Raw genomic sequence first — 20,737 nt, forward strand, 5'->3', positions numbered from 1 at the left:
GTGGTGTTAAACCCAGGGACAAGGGAACAACAAGTGATCCAAAATCAGTGGCAAGGAGGATGGAAGAAACCTGGTAGGGCTTGATCAAGGGCAATGTAATGGAGAAGAATTACTGAAACCCAATGAAGGCTAAGCATGACAGTGGGACAAGAGGAAAGTAAAAAGAAATAAAGGAAAGAACTAGGAGGCAAAGGGTATTTATAGAGGTCCAAATACAGGCATGTACTTATGTAAGTATATATGATGATGAGGAAATAGATCTATGTGCATATATTTATAGGTTTAGTATTAAGGTAGCAGATGGACATTGGGCCTCCACTCAGGTACTCCCTCAATTCAAGAACACTTTGTTCTATTAAACTGGCATTCCATTATGTTCGCCTTCCCTACATGATCACTGAAGACCAAGCAGGTGCATAAGCAAATGTGGTAAAGAGAACTGATGGTGCCTGGCTATCAAAAGATATAGAATCTAGGGTCTTAAAGGCTTGAAGCTAAGCAAGTGGCCATCTAGCTCAGAAGCAACAAAACCCACATGGAAGAAGCACACCAGCCTGTGTGATCATGAGTGTTGGGGTAAAGGCTGTGGAGTTAGAATGCATGCAGGAGGAACAGTGTAAAAAGAGCAGAATGTTGCTCAGCCTTCTCAAGCGGGCCTGAGAAACGGCAAACGGTTTCTCTGTACAATGGTTCCCAGCACAACGGTGAGACACAATGGCCCAAGAACTAGCCTGCTCCATAAGCTTCTGCATTCCTCTGCATGCGCTAGCCCCTGGCCAAAGCCTGCTGCCTCTTCCTCATTAGTGAGATTTCATAACCATATAAGGATACATTTTAAAACAAGGAAGTAAGTGCAGTAACATTTGATTGGCTTATGTGCCTTATATAAACTGTGGAAAGTCAACAATAAAATAGATTTGTGCCATCAGACCTGGTCTCCGGAGTCTGTGTGCACGCTTTGCTCCCAAACTCCCCTGCCGGCCGGACCTGTTTCCACACACGAGGTATGGATGGAATCAGGTATCAGGCATCAAAGAACACTAAATCATTGCAATTGTGAATGAGGGGAAATGCAGAGTGGGGACCCAAAGTCTATCTGTAGGCAACTGGACATCCCCTTACAGAAGGGTCTGGGGGAAGAGATGAGCCAGTTAGGGTGCGGAGTAGCAACAATGAAATATACAATTTTCCTCTAGTTCTTAAATGTTTCCTCCCTGCCACTATCATGATCCCAATTCTACCTTCCAAACCCGGCTAGACCAGAGGATGTACACTGGTACAGAACTGGAAACAAAGGGAATCCAGGACAGATGAACCCCTCAGGACCAGTGGTGAGAGTGGCAATACCAGGAGAGTAGAGGGAAGGTGGGGTAAAAAGGCGGAACTGCTCACAAGGATCTACATATAACCCTCTCCCTGGGGGACGGACAACAGAAAAGTGGGTGACAGGAGATGTCAGACAGTGTAAGACATGGCAAGATAATAATAATTTATAAATTATGAAGGAGGGGGCAGGGAGGGAGGGAGGGGAAATATGAGTTGATACCAAGGGCTCAAGTAGAAAGCAAATATTTTGAGAATGATGATGGCAACAAATGTGCTTGACACAATGGATGATGTATGGATTGTGATAAGAGTTGTATGAGCCCCCAATAAAATGATTAACACAAAAAGTGGGTGCAGCAGTACACCAACATAACACTTCGAGAAACTTCAGCTAAGTTCAGAAGTGGTTACGGTGCACAGGCTAGCATGACTGACATCAGATGGATCTCGGTTGAATACCAAAGAGATGTTTACTGGTGTCTATTAACTGTGCAAAGGCACTCGATTGGGTGGATTATAACAAACTTTGGACAGCCTTGAGAAGAATGGGAATTCTAGAACACGTCATTGTGCTCCTGTGGAATCTCCACGCAGACCTGTACTTGGGCAGTCATTCGAACAGAGCAGGGGAATATCATGTGTGGGGTTTTAAATCAAGAAAGACTCTGTCTTGATTTTGTGTAATATTCTGTATGTGAAACCCAGATTGGGCAAACCTAGGGAGACAACAACTGGATCAATAGCTTCAACGGGACATGGCAGGCCGTGAGGAGGACTTGAAAGCCACATTGATGAAGAACAAGATTCCAGCCTTCGGTTTGGATCATAGCTCAATGTAAATAAAATCAAAATCCTCACACTTTCAACAAGCAAGGTTGTGTCATCTGTATGTCACAGATGGTTAATTAGCCTTTGGTTCCCACCCTGTATCCTTCTTCATATAATTAATTCACCTTCTCTGGCTATTTGCTCAGCATACAGATCGACTAAGTACAGTGAAAGGATAGAACCCTGACGCTCACCTTTCTTGAGAGTTTACTGTTTAACAATGTCACCGACCTACAATTCACTTCTCATCCATTCATTTTATCCCACCTCTAAGTAACATCGTGATAAGTGGAGAAAAGATTCAAGTTGCCAAGGATTTCATTTTATGTGGACACACAAGCAGCGCTCCTGGAAACACTCATGGAAATCCCACTAGGGCTTGCACTGGGTAAATCTGCTACACGAGACCTATTTAAAGTGTTAAGGAACCAAAGTGTCACTCTAAGGACTAAGGTGCCCCTGACCCAAGCCATGGTATCCTCAGTGGTCTCATGTGCAGGTGACAGCTGCACAGAGAGTCAGGAAGCCCGAAGAACTGGTGTGTTTGAATTACTGTGTTGGCGAGGAATGTGGAAAGTACCACTGAGTGCCAGAAGAGGAAAACCCGTCTGTCTTAGATGAAATCCCACCAGAATGGGCCTCCTCCTTGAAAGGAATGGTGGAGAGCCTTTGCCTCACGTCCGCCCTTTGGACATGTTATCAGGAGAGGCCAGTCCCTGGAGGAGGGTATCCTGCTTGTTCGAGTGGATGGTCAGCCAAAATGAAGAATCCTCAGGGAGATGGATTAGCCCAGCGGCTGCCACAGATCGATCCAAACTTGACATTCGTGAAGATGATGCTGGACCAGACAAGTGTCTCAGTCTGTTGTACATCGGGTTGCTGTGAGTCAGAGCTGACTCCACAGCCCCTCCCAACATCAACCGAGGGCGGAGATTTTGCTTAAGGAGCTTAGGGTTTATGCTAATGGTGGGCTGCCAAAGGAGGGTGGTGCCTGGTGGGACCTAAGCCCTCGTAGGTACTGTGAAATGAATGAATCAACCAGCAGAAAGGTTGGGAAACTTTCAGAACATTACCACTGGTGTTGAATTGCACACACGCAAGTTGTAGAGTTGGTGTGTGGATGGTTTTGTATCATTTCACAACAGTGAAAGGGGGGGGGGTGCTGCAACCTGCTCTGCTGAGGATGACAAACATAGCACCATGATACAGACCAGATGTGCAGTCATGGCTCCCCCAAACTGCTTTAGAGTTCCTGCTCTGGATCTCCACGGCAGGCAACAGTCCGCTCCGTCACAGAGCTTCTCCCAGAATTATGTGCTTGTTCCTTTATTTGCCAATGTCCCATACTGAACTATGAGCTCCCCAAGGGCAGGATTCATGTCTCGTCTATCTTTATATGCTTGACACCTGGCCAAACCTAAGTGCTCAACAGATATCTGTTGAATGAATGGAAGAATGAAACTATGTTAGTACCTACAGTGAGTGTGTCTCGGACGTGTTAAACGCCACTCTTGTTTCATATGCTCTTTGTTGAGTGTACATCCATTCATTGCGTTTTGTCCCTGTGGAAGAGCATTCAGGGACATGAATTCACAAATCAATAAAACCCCTTTGGATCATGCATTCCCTTTTCTTTGAAAAACGAAATCTAATCAAAAAAGCTCATCTGCTGGTATGTACCCTAAAGAATTAAAAGCCATAGCATGGGGTCTGATCAGGCACACAAATGTCTGTGGCCAGAGAGCTCTACCTGCGCTGCTACGTAGGGCACAAGGAGAGTATGGACCAGAGTTCCTAAACTTGAAGTGTCAGGCGAACAGAAAGCTTAGGTATTGTGTTAGGCCGGGTTGACTATAGAATCAAGTCCAGAGATACTCATATATGTGTAAGAAATTATATCAAGAAGCAATCATAAATCAAGACAACATCCCAGCCCAGTCTAACTCAAGTCCATAAGTCTGATACTAGTCCATAAGTCCCTCTTCAGACTCACAAGCAAATGATGCAGAATGCACAGGTTGGTGGGTGCAAAGTCATGTGGATCCAATGGTGGTGGAAACTTCACAGGGCTCTGGCAACAATGGGGTCAACGGTGAAGGCAGAGAGAGAGAGAGAGAGAGAGAGAGAGAGTTCCCAAGGTCCTCCTTATGGGAAGGCCATGCCCACAGGCTGTGACCTGATTGACAGGTTGAATACCACCCCTACACTTTTATATATCTTCAAGTTGACATGAAATTATGTAAATTAGGAATGCCAACAATAGCAATTACAAAAAAAATTGATGTCATGATTGTGAAAGAAGCTTTGTAACAAGAGTGCCATGGAAGAATTGCAAATTACTGACTAGTGAAATTACAAAAGAAGATGATGCCTTGTAGCTGCCTCCTGACAGGGTTGGCCGACGGGAACTTGAAACTGTAACAGGAGATGGACACATTTATGTTACAAACACCCAAACTGGTTGTCACTGGAGTCAATCAGTGGAGGAGCCCCAAGCCTGTGCGTATTGTATTATTTGATACAGGACTTATGCTTACCTTTCCTTCTTATTGGATTGCACCTCAAGATTAAAATGTAGACCTGGATCTAAATGTATACTTTTGAGCTGTTTGTATACTTAATAAAGGGATGGGTGAGAGTGGGTTTCTAATGAGATGTTTATGAATGTGAAGCAAATTTTCTTCAGCCTACAAACTGAGCATAGGAAAATATACAAGAATGCTTCATGATATCTTTGTGGAGGTCCAAGTGGGTTGGACAGTCTTTCACACACTACAGTCTGTAAATAAAAGTTCGCCATTGAAAATGTATTCCAATAAAAGATATCAAAGCCTGCAGGGGGTGGGGAGGGAAAGAAGAGCCATGACACAGACACCCGCTCCCCTGTTTCTGTTTACAAACATTAAATAACACGTATTTGCTCTATGGTTTGGCTCAAAACTCTGCCCCCTTGACTCATAGCAACCTCCTGTGGGTTTCCCTGAGACTGTGACTGTTTGCAGGAATAGAAAGCCCAGTCTTTCTCCCGAGGAGCTGCTGGTGGTTTCAAATTGCCTACCATGTGGCTCAAAGCCCAATGTGTAGCCCACTATACCACCAGGGCTCCAAGAGTCTCAGTAAGAAATGCTTTTCCACTTCTTCCATCTTTTTACTTTAAGCATGCAAATAAAATCCGATAGTGGGAGGCCCATGAGGTTTTTCTTCCAGGGCCAGAAATAAGTGGATTGAATTGTGCGCTCCCCTCTCCAAACATATATTGTAAATCCTAACCCATTTATCTGTGGTTCTAATCCCACTGGGGGAAGAGTTGGCTTTGTTGTGGTATTGAGGGAGTGTTCATGTAGAGTGATGTGTCTTAAATCACTATCTTTCCATGTATCCAAGAGCAGATTAAGTAAGCAAGCACCATCAGAAGAGAAAACGTAAAACATATGAACACCAAAAAACCCAAGGACTTAGCTGACGAGAGACAAGGGCCTTCCTCCAAGGTGAACAGGGAGGCTGCCCCTGGAGTCTGCACCTTAAATTCAGATGGCTTGCCTCCTAACGTGCTGGTCCTGAAAGGCCTTGGCTGGGCTCCCTCTGGGATCGGAGCACTAGAGAGCTGGGACAGACGTAGGTAAGGGCATGTGGACTAAGAGGCCTAAGTGAGTCCATTATGTAAATACAGGCATCTCTGGGTTAAGAAACCTCAATTTACATACAACTCAAAGTTAGGAAGCCAAGCCTCCTAAAACCTATTATATGAAAACTTTGAGGTACACACACTGTTTCATTGATAGATCAGGAGTGGCTTCCCCAATAAGCAAGGTAACGTGTGTGCTTCCTTGTGCCTGCCTACTAATCTGCAGAGAACAATTTCACATGGGTTTCTTCTGTTCAGTGCAGGTGAGCAAATAAACACGAGTTAGCCAGTGCTTACCTTGCTTACTAGGCACTCTGTGCCTGCGGCAGATGTAAACAGCGTCTTGTGGGTGGGAGGCAGCCAGATGATAGCTCAGCCTGGAGGCAGCATTTTTGATGTGATGAGACGTCATGTTGTCCATGACAGATTCATAAGCAGAAGTAAGGAGCCGCTGGGCATGCTTACTGGGTTATGCCAACACTATTAAATGCATGTGAGTGTGTATGAGATTCTCTTTAAGGTTTTTTTACGCATGGAAAGGTACACTATGTTCTAAGACAAACATCTGACTCACTGATGTCAGATTCAAATCCCATGTACTGGTTACGATTTTATGTAAAGTCAGAGTTAGGAATGGAGCACCTCTGTGACCCAGGGGCTGTGGGTACTCGCAAGATCATTTTCAAGGTCACCTTTTTAAGAAGCATAAAAAGCATTCTTCATTCTTGGGACATACACAGCCTAAAGCAAAACGACCAGGCAAGGGGCCAGACGTGAAAAAGGCTATTTCTTTCTATAAAAAGAAAATCCTGATCCAACTCCAAAAAAAAAATGAAGTAAATGTTGTGTTACTGATTAAAAATAAAACTTTGGAAGCAGTTGCATACTTGAGTTACCACCATACTTTTTAGGGCACCATTTAGTGCTGCTTTTAAAGCTCTAAAGGAGCCCTGGTGGGGTAGTGGCTGTGCATTGAATGGCTGACCACAAGGTGAGCAGTTTGAAGCCACCAGCCGCTCTGCCAGAGAAAGATGAGGCCTTTCATTCCCATAAAGAGTTTCAGTCTCGGAACGCCTCTGGAGTCGCCCTTAAATTATCGCAAAGGTAGGGCTGACTCTTTCTTTTCTTTTTTGCTTCTTATTTTGCACTCATCTGGCCTATATGGTCCCCTTCCCAGCAAAGAAGATGCCCAGCCCCACGCCCACCCAGCAATGACAAACTTTTTTAGGGTAGCCTGTAACCCAGGAGACAGTGTGAGGAGCACCCCCAGGGGTTTCCAAGCCTGTACATGGTGTGGAAGAGGAGCCGGAGGGGGAATCCAACCGTCAACCTTTCTGTTAGAAACGAAGTGCTGGAGTCTGCGCCACCTGTGCCCCTGTGTTTGAGGCCTGAGATACTGGATCCCACCTAGGCGAGTCACCCAACCAACCAACTCCCTGCCCTTGAGCGGATGCTGACTCACGGCAACTGGACAGGACAGAGTAGAGCAGCCCCTGTGGGTGCCCTAGACTTCCTGGAAGTCTTCCGCAGAGTGGCTGCGATTTCCGACTGCTGACCTTGCCGTTGGTCTCGCAGCTCCTCACCCCAACGGTGCCGGAGCACCCTCCCTGGTGACCGGTCCCAGTCCATGTCACCTTCGACTCGACTCCAGCTGTGCTCCACAGCATCCAGAACTGACCCACTGAAATCAGAGGCCACGTACCAGGGTCCGCCTCGGGGGGTGGAGGCCACAGGAAGGCAACCAACTAGCAACAAACGTGAAACCAAGAATCCCCTGGCAGTGCCAAGGGTTCAGCGGTCCACTACCACCAACCATGCGGTTGGCAGTTCAAACCACCAGTACCTTGGAAGTGAGGTTCTCCTTTCAGAACCATATGCTCAGACCTTCCTCCCAGCATTGAAGACCCCACAAAGCACAGGGTTGCCCTGCACACCTGGGAGATGCAGGGGTGAGGGGGTGCCCTGCACGAAGAGGAAGCCACCTTGAATGACAGGGAGGCCATTCAGGGAGTCTGAAGGAAACCCCCCCACGAGAAGGTGGTACCTTCTACTCCTGTAACTGCAGTCTCAGAAACCCACCAGAGGCAGCTCTACCCTCTCCTGTACAGTCACTATGCGGCGGAATGGACTTGCTCACCCTGAGTTTGGTTTGGTTTTTGAGAAGGAAATCTGACCCCACTGGGACTCCTTTGATAAAGTGAAACTTCTGCCACCACCTAGTGGACACTCAAAGAATTGAGCGTACATTTCAGCCGTCATGCTTGAGTTATATGGGTGGGTATCAAGTGCTAGCTGAAACCACAGTGGGCATCCAAGGGACAGAACTAATCTGGGATTTCGTGTGGCAATACATGGAAGCTAATCACTCAAATAGAACACATAATATTCTGTAAGGCATTCTTAAGCAAATCATTCCACTGCATAGAACTACAGGAGAATTGAATGCAAGAATTGAACTTTGATGAAACTTTCTTTAGAAATATGGTTTCACCTGACTTGAATGGCTAACACCTCGTCATTGGTCTCCCTTCTTATGCACGTTGGGCCAGATCTGGTTTTCAACATTTTGTGTGTTTTTTGTTTGTTTTTTTTTGGGACGGAAAACGGTTTATTTGCTTCTTAGTAATGGCGCCATGTGGGGAAGTACAAAAGGTTGTGGGGAGTGTGTACGAGTGAAATCCGTTTGGGAGGAGCCTGGAGCGTTCCAGAAACCCTAGTCCCTCTCCACTTGGAGTGTGTGTGGGGGTGGGGTGGGGAGTGTGGGGGGCAGGGGAGAGGCCGGTGTGTTAAAAATATGGAACGCTTCACGAATTTGCGTGTCATCCTTGCGCAGGGGCCATGCTAATCTTCTCTGTATCATTCCAATTTTAGTATATGTGCTGCTGAAGCGAGCACTTGTGTGTTTTTTATATTTTGTATTTTTTTATCTTGGGGCTTATCTCCATTGTGTTTTGTCATTGGGTGTAACCTTCTTGAATTTTTGTTATGCATCTTTCTGTTTTTCAGTTGTAATGAAACCCAGGATTGATGAACCAATGGAGACAGCAGGTAGAATAATCAAAGGGTTTCTGGATGGCACACTGGGGGAATGGAAGAAAAGGGAGCTGTTGTCAAGGAGTTCAGGAAGGAAGGGAGTGTTGTGAAACGGACTGTGGTCGCAGTTGTGCAGTGCTGCCTGAGGTGATTGAACTACAGACTGTTATGATATCTAGATTAGCTCCCAATAAAATGCTTTGGGGGGAAATATAGATATGGTTTTAATGTAGGTGCACACTAGCTGTTTAGCACTGGGCTTTCATAACAAAAAAAAGAGAGAGATTACATGGAGGCTCAAGTGAGATGGTGCTGTGTTCCAATCATGTGTACAGACATTGGTCACTGTCAACTCGACAGCCAGATCCAAGGACCAGGAGGCTTACAGAGCCCTAGTGTAGAGGACCAGAGAGAACACAAGGGAGGGAAGTGTCTCGCGGAAGATGTCTGCACACATCACACCCAAGCTTGTCATTCTTTCTCCTGTTTTCCTGAAGAACGCAGTGTTGGGGTTTATCTCTCCAGGGCTGATGTAACTGTGTATAGCATGCCAGAATTACCATACTGTGTCTTTGCCTCCCCCACCACCCCACACCCCCCAAAAACACCGCACCAGTCCTCTTCAGAGTGTTGAAGAGCACGGGTGAGGACTAAGGTGCTCCTGACCCATGCCTTGGTGTTTACAATCGCCTCACCTGTGTGTGGAAGCTGGAGCCCACCTGTGAATCCTGGTGCTGACACTGGTGACGAAGACTGGAAGCCCACAGCCTGAGCGAGGAGCCAACAAATGAGTCTGTGAAGGAACACTCCCCCCTTCGCAGCAAGAGCGGCGAGGCTTTGTCTCGTGTGCTTTGGACATGTTGTCAGGAGAGACCGGTCCCTAGAAAGGGACTTCATGCTTGGTAAAGTCGAGGTCGGCGAGAAGGAGGAAGGCCTTCAACAAGATGGACTGACACCGCGGTGGCAACATTGGGTTCCAACCTAAGAACCGCGGTGAGGGTCCGCAGGACCGGCCATCATTGATTCCATTGGGCAGAGGGCTGCTCGGAGCCAGGACTGACTCAAGGGCACCCACGACCGAAACACATCTGGCTCATTCACGGGTCTCCAGCCCTTCAGCCCAAAGGTCTGGAACCCCTGACATAGCAAAGAAACATTATTGTTCCCGCAGTTGGAAGCCCTTTGATACATAGCTTCTTTTTTTGATCTGCGCCCCCCTCCAAAAAAGTATCAGGATACTTGCGGGAGGTGTGTCTCAGCACAGAGAACATGCGGCTTCTTAAAGGCAATGTGAAATTTTAATTGTTTTATCATAGTCCTCCCACGCAAATTCTGCTTTGGTTCTTCCGAGAGAGAAGACCGATCTGCACCACTTCTAGGCAGGGCAACATGATACCACCTGCCAGCATCACCTCCCACCCAGGTCTATTCATAGCTGGTAAGCTTCTACAGCAGTAGTTCTCAACCTGTGGGATGCGACCCCTTTGGGGGTCAAATGCCCAATTCACAGGGGTCGCCTAGGACCATCGGCAAACACAGATTTCTGATGATCTTAGGAACCGAAACACCGCTCCTCTCTCCGTCTCCAGGTGGTCCGCCCACATGCAAATACGCCCACCTACGAGTACCCTGCATGAAGACTGTTACCCATGCTACACCGTACTTCAAGACAAAATTTCATTCATTTGTCATTAGAAAGAAATATTTCACAATATAGAATTACATATTGTTTTGTGATTAATCACTAAGCTTTCATTATGCTCAATTTGTAACAATGAAAATACATCCTGCACATCAGATATTCACATTATGATTCATAACAGTCGCAAAATTATAGTTATGAAGTAGCAACGAAAATAATTTTATGGCTGGAGGGTCACCACAACATTAAGGGTTATGGCATTAAGAAGGTTGAGAGCCGCTGTTGTAGATACCCACCCCGTGTGAAACAACTTCAGTATGAGGCTGTGCTATACTCTGTGTTCGGTGGTGCGAGCGCTGTTCAAAACAACCTCCAGGAAAAAATAATAATAATGAAAAACAATTTTAAAAAAAACCTCCGGTCCACCCTTAGGGAACAGCCTAAGTGACTGATGGAAAATATATGATGCGCGATGCTCTATAGACATGGGGGAGGGGAGGGGAGAATGAGGGAATGAAGAGGAGGAGAGAGGGAGAAGAGGAGAGAAAGGAGGAGGAAGAGAGTGGGTAAAAAAGAAGGAAGGAAAAGGAGGAGGAGGAGGAGATCTTTATTGCCCTGCTGTAATAATCTGCAGGTCAGGGTACCATGTTAGATTATTTTTTAAAGGCAAGCAACAGCGTGATAATGAGCATTTAACAAGGAGACGAATGCTATGGGTGGACATCAGGACACAGCAATCTCTGCAAATATACACAACACACTGCCAAACGGTCCCCTCCAAATCCAAGGCCTGGCTGCCACTGAGCGGGTCCAACCCCTAGGTGCCAAGGGCCCAGGGGAACTGCCCCTGGGGGGTTCTGAAATTGTACCTCATTATGGGAGAAGGAAAACTCATCTTTCTCCCCTTTGCTCAGGATCCGTCTGTCGACTCTGAAGAAAGCACTCAAGAGCTCTCCGGCACCATCAGTTCTGCTTCCACGGCACAGCAGCCAGTCGCTGGCGGAGGCACTAGGTGATGTCCCCTTCCTCCCCAGATGCCGGACTCTTCTCCCCTGGCTGCTCCAGGGGGATAGTGACCAACTACACATTGGGCGACTTTTCTGAGTTTTCCACCTGGGAGAAGGGACTAGATCCTTGTGACATTACCCAGCAAGAGAGCTTCTGTTTGCTGATTGCATTTCTTCATTAAATAGAATTAATTTACATGCATTTTACCACACATGCCCCCACCTAAGGAAAATGTAGGTGAAAAATCTGAATGATTACGGATGGAATGATGCCTGGGTATGCTTTTTAAAATTAAATTTGAACTATGCAAAATTGGCAAGATAAATTATCAGCGATAGTATAGCACGAGGGTGAATTTTCTTGAGATGTCTTCTTTTTAAATTTAATTTCTGAGGAGTCTCAATGTTGACTACATAGCATTCTTTCTTCAAAATTAAAATGAATTCAAACCTTTATTTGCTAAGAAAGTTACTATTGTTCAGCATTAAAACCAGGCAGGAAGAAAAAGATACGTTACTGCAGGACCGTTTGGAAGAGCGGGTCAGAGATCTCTGAAGTGGCAGAGTTTGTGGAGCCCAGAAGCAGGAGCGGCCATGACAACGAGGCTCATAGGAGAGCATGGGCCTGCTCATCTTCAGGCCCAGACTTGGAGGCCATGGACAGCCACAGGCAGACAGCTTCTGGCCCAGGGAGGAAGAGGCCAAGGGACTAAGAACCAGAGAGAGACTTGGCTGCTGGCTGAGGAGAGGGGTTGCTATGTGGATCCTGACTGTTTACTGACCCTGACCTGTGGTAACCTATTGACGTCCCGAATGAACCCCCTTAATGATGAAAAAAAGAAAGACAGAAAAATGTGTTTTGAAACTTACCAATAATTTGGCAGTGCTGTTTGTTTTTAAAGTTCATTTTATGATTTTCTTAAAACATTTCAGATGAAATGTTAAGTTTTTATTGCCTGGCTTGCTTTAGAATTTACATTTCAAATGCGGGAGGTTTCTTTGTTTTTAAAAAAGAATGTGATTTTGTTATGTACAAAACAAGCTACTCATCCATATCAAAGCAATGTGAGAGGCCCTAGGCCAGCTCAGGGTTGATGGAACCACAGACGTTAGACCAGCTGTGTCCCTCACCTGGGGGCTTAGAGAAGGCGTCTCTGTGAGACCATCTCCGGTGGCACACGGTTTGGACCCAGCCGTTTAGCATGAAGGTGGAAGGGCCAGGCCCAGAAGCGGTGCCAGAGAGGAAAGGCCTGGCTGTCCACTTCTGTGACAGCAAGTGACGAGCAAGAGAACCCCGGTGAGCACAGGTCTGCTACGTGTCACGTGGCGGGTCCCCAGGAGTGGAAATCAACCTGAGTACCAGGGCGGCCTTGGCTTTGGCCAGCTCCCTTGGAGTGGCAGGGTCTAAAACACGAGGAAGCAGGGAATGTGCTAGAGGAAACACCATTGAAAGAGGGGGAAAGCGACAAGCCCCAGACACGAGGTGAAGCTTTGAGGATTGAAAGATGGGTTGGAGAGGCTAGAGGTGGCCACAGGCTGCCTGGTGAAAGCCATGCGCTCAGGTGTCAGTTCACAGCGGGAAGCAGCCACATGGGGTCCGGAGGGAACCAAGTCCACATGCAGATTTTAAGCAGAGGAGTGAGGGGCTCTCAAAATCCCCTTCAAGGTCTCAGCTGCCAAAGGCAAAAAATTCCCGTGGCTCGGTAGGTGGGGGCCTCCAGGAAGGGCGTGGGTGAGCGCCCATGACAATAGCCCAGAACCATGATTCCAGGGCAGCCACAGGCAGTGGGAGTCAGGTGGAGGAGGCTGCAAACATAAGGGGGGGGGGTCAGCTGCCAAGACCCTGGGGCCACAAGGCCTCCCCTTTGTGGCTTTCACATTGGGGGTTGCTGGGGCGGAAGGCAGTAGTTAGCTTTTCCCACAGGGCCTTTCTGAAGGGCTTTCACGAGGATTTGCCCTGCGGCATCGCATTGGACTATAGGCTCGCCTTTTGTCTCTTTTCAAAGGCAAGAGGCAGATACTGTTGCTATGCAGGGAAACCAAAGCTTGCCCCAGGGAAACCAAAGCGTGCCCTGCACCAAGGAACACTTTGGGGGGAGGGCACACTAGCGTTGTCTGGGAGGCTTCCCGGACAAGCCTAGCAGGTTCTGAACGGAACCTCAGACTCTCAGAGTTAACTGCGCCTCTCTTTGGTCCAAGGGTTGTGACTTCAGAATCATTTGCAGTCACGGGAGTGGAAAGCTGTGAGACAATTAGACACACACCTGTGAAACTGAAGCCCGTGTTACCTCAAAGACTCTTTAGGAACCAAAGTTGCCATATTTATTGAGACTTGCATTGCCTGCAGCTGGATTTCAGGGACCCCTCCCCTTCAGTTTACAATGGAAGAAATGGAGGGGCCTCACGGGGAAGTCTTTGTTGGCTCATGGCTCCAACCCAGTTCTGTCAACTCCTTGTCCATCCCACTGCCTCCTCTCCTGCCAAGTCTTTGCTCTGGATTTTGTCACCTTCCTAGAGAGGGGTGTGACCAGGATGCCAGCCCCAGCTGCCAGAGACCCATTTCTGGATCTTAAACAACCTCTCTGTTCTCAACTCCCTCCCCTGGGAATGGAGAGTTCACTAAAGGATGCCATCAAGTCCATTGGGCATGACCCTGTCGGGCAGGCTAGAAGTGCCCTGTGAATTTCTGAGACTGTAACTGTCGAAGGCCTTGTCTTTCTCCCTCAGAACTGGCTGGTGGTTTCCAAACTGCTGACCTTAAGGTTGGCAGTGCCACTTGTAATGCCTACACCACCAGGGTTCCTCCAGGGAACTACGAGGGAAAGAAATTGAAATCATTGATGAATGCATTCTACTGCGCGTCTGTCAGTGTGCCCTGCTGGGGTGGCTTGGGTGTCACTGGGATGCTGGAAGCTGTCACTGGTCTTTCCAATGCCAGCAGGGTCACCCGAAGTGAGCGGTGTCAGTGGAGCTTCTAGACTGACAGACAGACAAGGAAGAAGGACGCGGCTCCCCACTTTGGAGGAAGTAGCCATGGAAAAACTTATGCAGAGCTTTGAAACAATGTCAGAGAGTGCAGGTCTGAAGAATGGAAGGAGAGCATTGTTGGAAATAGTGCCAGAGGGCGGCCCCTCAGCCTGGGGGCTACCCGCAATGAGGAAGAGTGGTTTCTCCAAAGTACTGTCAACCACGGGGGCGTGTATGTGATACAGCCTGTGGGAGTGGAGCCTTCTGGACCTACATTTGCTGATGGAGTTCCACCCAAGGTAAGGAGAAACAGCTGCAAACATCTGCTGATGAGTGGAACATGGAATGTGCCAGGTGTGAATCTGGGGGGCATTGGAAGTGGCCTAAAAAGGAAATGCGATGCACAAAAATGGACATCCTAAACACGACTGAGCTGGAAGAGACTGGTACTGCCCATTTCGAATCCGAAAGTCGTATCATTTACTATGCCAGGAATGATGAAATAAGAGGAGTGGCCTGGCAGTCGTTGTGGGAAGGGACATCTGGACATCTACCTTGAAGTGCAACCAAGTATCCACCTTCAAGGAAATCCAGTCAATACAACTGCTATTCCAACTTGTGCCCCGGCCACAAAATCTAGTGATGAAGAAATCGAAGAATTTGACCATCGTCTTCTGTTGAAGTTGAGCAAACCTGCAATCAAGATGCATTGATAATCATTGGCTACTGGAATGCAAACGTTGGGAACAAAGAGGAAGGGACAGTAATTGCCAAATATGATCTTGCTGATAAAAATGAAGCTGGAGATTGCAAGACCAGTGTCTTGTTCACAGCAAGTACCTATTTTCAACGAAGGTGATTATACACATGGACTTCTCCAGATTTAATCCACAGAAATGCAATTGACTACATCTGTGGGAAGAGAAGATGGAGAGGCTCGTTGTCAGCAGGTAAAACCAGGCCAACGGCTGACTGTGGAACAGACCATCAATTGCTCATATGTAAGTTCAGGTTAAAGCTAAAGACATGAAAAGAAGTCCATGAGAGCCAAACTACTACCCTGAGTCTATCCCACCTGAACCTTTAGAACATCTCAGGAACAAGTCTGATGCACGGAACACTAATGACAGGAGACCTAATGAGCTGTGGGAGGACATGAAGAACATCACATATGAAAAAACAAAAGGTCCTTTAAAAGACAGACAAGAAAGAAAAGACTGATGTGGATGTCAGAAGAGACTCCTAAATTTGCAATTAATCGTAGAATAGCTAACATAAAGAGAAGAGATGATAAAGCTAAAGAACTGAAGAAAATGTCAAAGTCAAATATTGTAATGAAACGTGCAAAGACCTAGAATGAGAAAACCAAAGAGGAAGGACATGCTGAGCACGTCTTAAATGGAAAGAACTCAGAATAAAAACCCAAGCCTCCAGTTGCAATACTTTAATATGCTTTGGGGAAAATAGGGCACGCTGCAGGAAACATCAAAAGAAGAGGGAACAAATACATTGTGTCACTGTACCGAACAGAACTAGCTGCCATCCCACAATTTCAGGAAGTGGCACATGAGCAAGAGCTAACGGAGAAGTTCAAGCTGCTCTGACCGCATGAGGCAGAAACAAGGCTCTAGGGATTGCAGGAATACCAACCGGAGCACTGGAAACGCTCACTCGTCTATGTCAGGAAATGTGGGGGTGAGTTCCTTGGCCAACTGAGGGGAAGGGATTCATATTTCTACCCACTACAAAGAAAAGTGACCCGACAGAATGTGCAAACTATAGAACGATATCATTGACAGCGCACATGAGTGATATTGTGCTGACGATCCCGCAACAGTTGTTGCCGCAGGTCGTTGTCAGGGAGCTCTCAGAAGTGCAGGCAGGACGTGGAAGCAGGCATATCACTGCTGATGCCAGAACTTGGCTGAAAGTAGACAATATCAGAAAGATCATTACTTGTGTTTGATTGTGCCAAGGAATTTGATTGTGTGGCCACAACAAACTATGGATAACCTTGATTAGAATGAGTATTCCAGAACACTTTCCTGGGCTCCTGCAGAACTTATACATGGACCAAGAAGCAGTTTCGCGCAAGAACAAGGGAATACTGCATGATTTAAAGTCAGGAAAGGTGTGCATCATGGCTGTAGCTTCTCACCATCCTTTTTCAATCTGTATGTTGAGCAAATAATCAGATGAACCCGCTTATATGAAGAAGAATATGGCAACAGGATTGGAGGAAGGCTTATCAACAAGCTACAATATGGTGAAGAATGCTGAAGTACCATGGACTGCTGAAAGGACAAACAGGTCTGCTTTGGAAGTGGGCCAGAGTGCTCCTTGGAGGCAAGGATGGTGAGACATTGTCTCCAGTACTTTGAACACGTCAGGGGAGACCAGTCCCTGGAGAAGGGCATTGTGTTTGGTGAGGAGGAGGAGGAGTGAAAGAGAGGAAGGCCCCAAGGACATTGATTAGCACAGCGGCTACAGCAATGGGCTTGAAGCATCGGAACAATAGTGAGACTGGCACAGGACCTGGCAGTGTTTCCTTCTGCTGAAAAGGGTCACTATGGGTCTCAACCAATCAGTGGTACCCAACAACAACGTAAACTGTTACATGCTACTTGCATCAACAATCAACGCACGGCATGTCAGAAGAGCTGCAACAGATTTCTTAAAGTATTGAAAACAGATTTAAAGTATTGAAAACCGTATTTACGCGAGTATAAGGTGACCCAAATATCATCTGAGGCACCTACTTTTACCACAAAAACTGCATTAAAAATGTGCTGAAAAAGCCGACTTATACACGAGTATATACAGCACATCATTTTTACAATTAAGGTGCACCTAACCCAAGCCATGAATACTTCACCTATCATACAATTTAATCATTCAATCATATTAAGATTTGTGCAATCATCGCCACAAACAATTTCAGAACATTTTCTTCTCATACTCATTGCTGTTAGCTCCCCATTTCTGCCCCCATCCTCTCATGCCAATTATCAACCCAGTTACCGTCTCATCAGTCTACCTAGCCTGGATTTCATATCCCAAACACAAATAATGAGAGAAAAAAACCAGCAATGGCAAAATAAAACATAGGAGGAAAAAACAATCAAACAAAAAACATTAAAAGCCACAACGGCTTTAAAATGGATCAAACGGGAGATCAGATTATTTTAACCCAGCTACATCTTCCATAGTTGGCTTTACGATGCTATCGCTAATGGCAAGGCTATTCATTTCTGGGCTTTGGTCAGAGGACCTTCAACTGGTGGCTTAATCCATGTGGAGACCCTGAAAATGGGCTGGGGGCTTCCACTGTCATCCAGAGCGCTCTGCCAGTCGGGTGCTCACACTTTAGGCGCTGCTACTATTTCCTCCTTTGCATTTGCATTTTATTGTTTACAGTCCTTGGATCACATGGGCTGGTGTGCTTCTTCCATGTGGACTTAGTTGACGCCTCACTTAGATGGCAGCTTGTTTGAATACAAACCTTTAAGACCCCCAAAACTATTTGGATGGATAGCCGGGGCACCATCTGGTTTCCTCACCACACTTTGCTGTAGCACCCTTACCTTCAGTGATCATTGCATGAAGATCAGTGGTCCCTTCATGAGGCTGAGCATGGAGCAGGATCATGTCATAAGAACTACTTGCTCTAAAACAAACAAAAAAAACCCCTAAGTCTAGGGCTATAATGAAGTGTGAGCAAAAATGCATGAATATATCTCTGGTTCATTGTCCCATCCCGCGGGTCATCAACAAACGTGGATACCTGAAAGAGGGACTGGGAATGAAGATGGGCAAGGGACGCGGAGAGATGGAGGCAAGACAGGAATCTGATCAAGCCTCGTTTATTGAGCTAAGAGCAGAGGCTTAAATAGCCAGCGAAGGGCGGGCACCATTACGTCACATGGAAATATGGTACAGCTGAAGTAGCCGATAGTCATGCATCTCCCAAATAAGGAAGAAATGGCGGGCAACTGTGATCGAACAGGTAAGTATGCTAATGAAGCATACCAGGCACCTGGGGGGAAATGCCACCAGTCATGTATTGACCAATGAACATAGCAGCTGCTAGTGAAAGAGCACCAATCCTAGCAAGGGTCAAGACAGCCACCATCTGGCGGGTGAAACAAAGGCAGTAAAACTACCAGGCACAGTTTGTATGGCAGGAAGCTGAGAGTAAATTCATAAAGGTCGTACATGGCTTAAATCCAGGGTAGGGGGACACGCAGATCCCTACAGTTCATCTATATCTCTGGTTCAGTTTAGGGATAGCATATCATTTTATTATGTTGTCAGGTTCCATCGACTCGGCTCTGACCCATGACAACCTGTGCACCACAGAAGAGAACACTGCCTGGTCCTGCGCCCTCTTCCCAGTCAGCCCTGTGCTTGAGTCCATTGCCGCAGCCGCTGTGCCAAGCCATCTCCTGTAGGCCTTCCTTTCTCCCTGCCCTCTCCTTTACCAAACATGATTGCTTTCTCCAGGGACCGGTCTCTCCTGACAACACGTCCAAAGGATGTAAGACAAAGTATAGCCAGAGTGTTCCTTAGAGGCAAGGATGGGAAAACTTTGCTGTTAGAATCTAAGTAAAAACATGCTGGGATGAGACACATAAATAGAAAATTACGCAAGTGGGCAAATCTTAAGCATGACTGCAGTGATTGTTGATGCTTTTTCTAAACTCTCAATCCCAAAGCACTGCATTCAAAAAAGGCCACCTTGACTTCGAACCAGCTAGGATCTCAGGTGCCGGGAATGGGCTGGGGATCCATGACTGGGATGGAAAAGGAAAGACTGGATGCGCACAGTGCCTCACCCGAGTGCGCCTCCATCCTCAGAGGCTCAGGTTCAGAAGGAGTAGGACAGAGTCGAGGGGTTACATGCTGGACCCAAAAGTCAGCGGTTCAAACTCACCAGCAGCTCTAGGGGACACAAGAGCTGCTGACCTGCTGCCTGGGAAGCCCTACGGGCAGCTCTGCTCTGTACCAGCGGGTTGCTAGGAGATGGGAATGACTCAAGGGCACAACAGGCTATTGCTGGAAGTTACTGTAGCAAGCTCCCAGGTGTGATATTCAGGTCCAAAGAGCGTATGTAATACAGCACCGGGCTAGCTGATGCTTACAAGAGCCCTGGGGTGGTGACTGCGCGACAACTTGGGAGAAACCCAAGGCTTTCTGCTCCTGTAAAGAGTGACGGGCTCTTCAGTTGGAATCAATTCAATGGCAGGGAGTTGAATGAGTCAGGAGTGCCCAGACAGTGTAAGAGGTTGACATGCACCCGGCTGATGTGGTCGTTACAAAATTTCATGTCAACTTGAAGATATAATAAAAGTGTAGGGGTGCTGTTCACCCTGTCAAGCAGTTGGTAACTCCTTGTGGGTGTAGGCATGGCCTTCTCAGAAGGCAGGCCCTGGGAACCTCTCCACCTCTCTCGATCGCCACCTTCCTGCTGGCGGGCCACTCTGGGACATGCCAGAGCCCTGGGATGCTTCCACCATGGTTGAATCCACACAACTTTGTATCCATAGGCCTGTGACCTTCCTGCATTCTGCACCACTGCATGTGGCTGTATCAGTCTGAAGAGGGACTTATGGACTAGTAGCAGGCTTATGGACTTCAGTTAGACTGGGCTAGGATATTTTCTTGATATAGAATTACTACTTGATATGAAGGTCTCTAGTCAACCCAGCTTAACATCGCTACTAAGCAAAAGGTTAGAGGTGTAAGTCCACCGGGAGTTGGAATTAGCTCACCGGGTCCTGGCAGATGGCAGCCCTGTCCTCCTTTGCATATGTATTGGTTTCTTTACCAACAAGGTCCACACAGGAGCCACTAGCCACAGGTGGCTCCTTAAATTAAATGACAATTTCCCAGTCACACACATCACATTTCAAATCCTCACTGGCCCATTGTGGCTGGTGGCTTCTGTATCAAACCACACCGCACCCAAAATTTCCAGGATCACGGGTCTCTGCGGAGGAGATTGCTAAGTAGGGAAGGAGGGAACATATCCTTGGATGGATCCAGCCATTTAGCATTCTCTATGCTTGGCTTAGAGCTGAGCCCCAATTATAAGTCCCTAAAGTTCATGTCCCCTCCCCCTCCTCCAGCGTGCACCAGGAAGCATGCCAGAAATGGGAGCTGGAAGTGGTAAGACCACTTCGTGCTGGGCCATAGTGGACCAAGCCAAGGTGCAGTGGTTGAAGCCCTGCGCTTGAGTTCTCAGTGGCCTTGAACAAGCCACCTCACCTTTCTGAGCCCGTTTCCTCCTTTAAGCCGAAGCCACACCAG

At 47.1% G+C, this 20,737-nt stretch overlaps 1 non-coding gene and 1 pseudogene across 1 annotated transcript; one reads left to right on the forward strand and one right to left on the reverse strand.

Moving 5' to 3' along the window:
* Positions 1-243: 243 nt before the first annotated feature.
* Positions 244-4,732, forward strand: LOC142455579 (protein mago nashi homolog pseudogene; annotated as a pseudogene).
* A 3,835-nt stretch (positions 4,733-8,567) lies between these two features.
* On the reverse strand, positions 8,568-8,674 carry LOC142455686 (U6 spliceosomal RNA). Its single transcript, XR_012785836.1, has one exon. It is a non-coding gene; the product is annotated as a U6 spliceosomal RNA (small nuclear RNA).
* Positions 8,675-20,737: the final 12,063 nt, after the last annotated feature.

Source organism: Tenrec ecaudatus, chromosome 8, assembly GCF_050624435.1.
Source record: "Tenrec ecaudatus isolate mTenEca1 chromosome 8, mTenEca1.hap1, whole genome shotgun sequence".
In the NCBI taxonomy this organism is placed as follows: domain Eukaryota; kingdom Metazoa; phylum Chordata; class Mammalia; order Afrosoricida; family Tenrecidae; genus Tenrec; species Tenrec ecaudatus.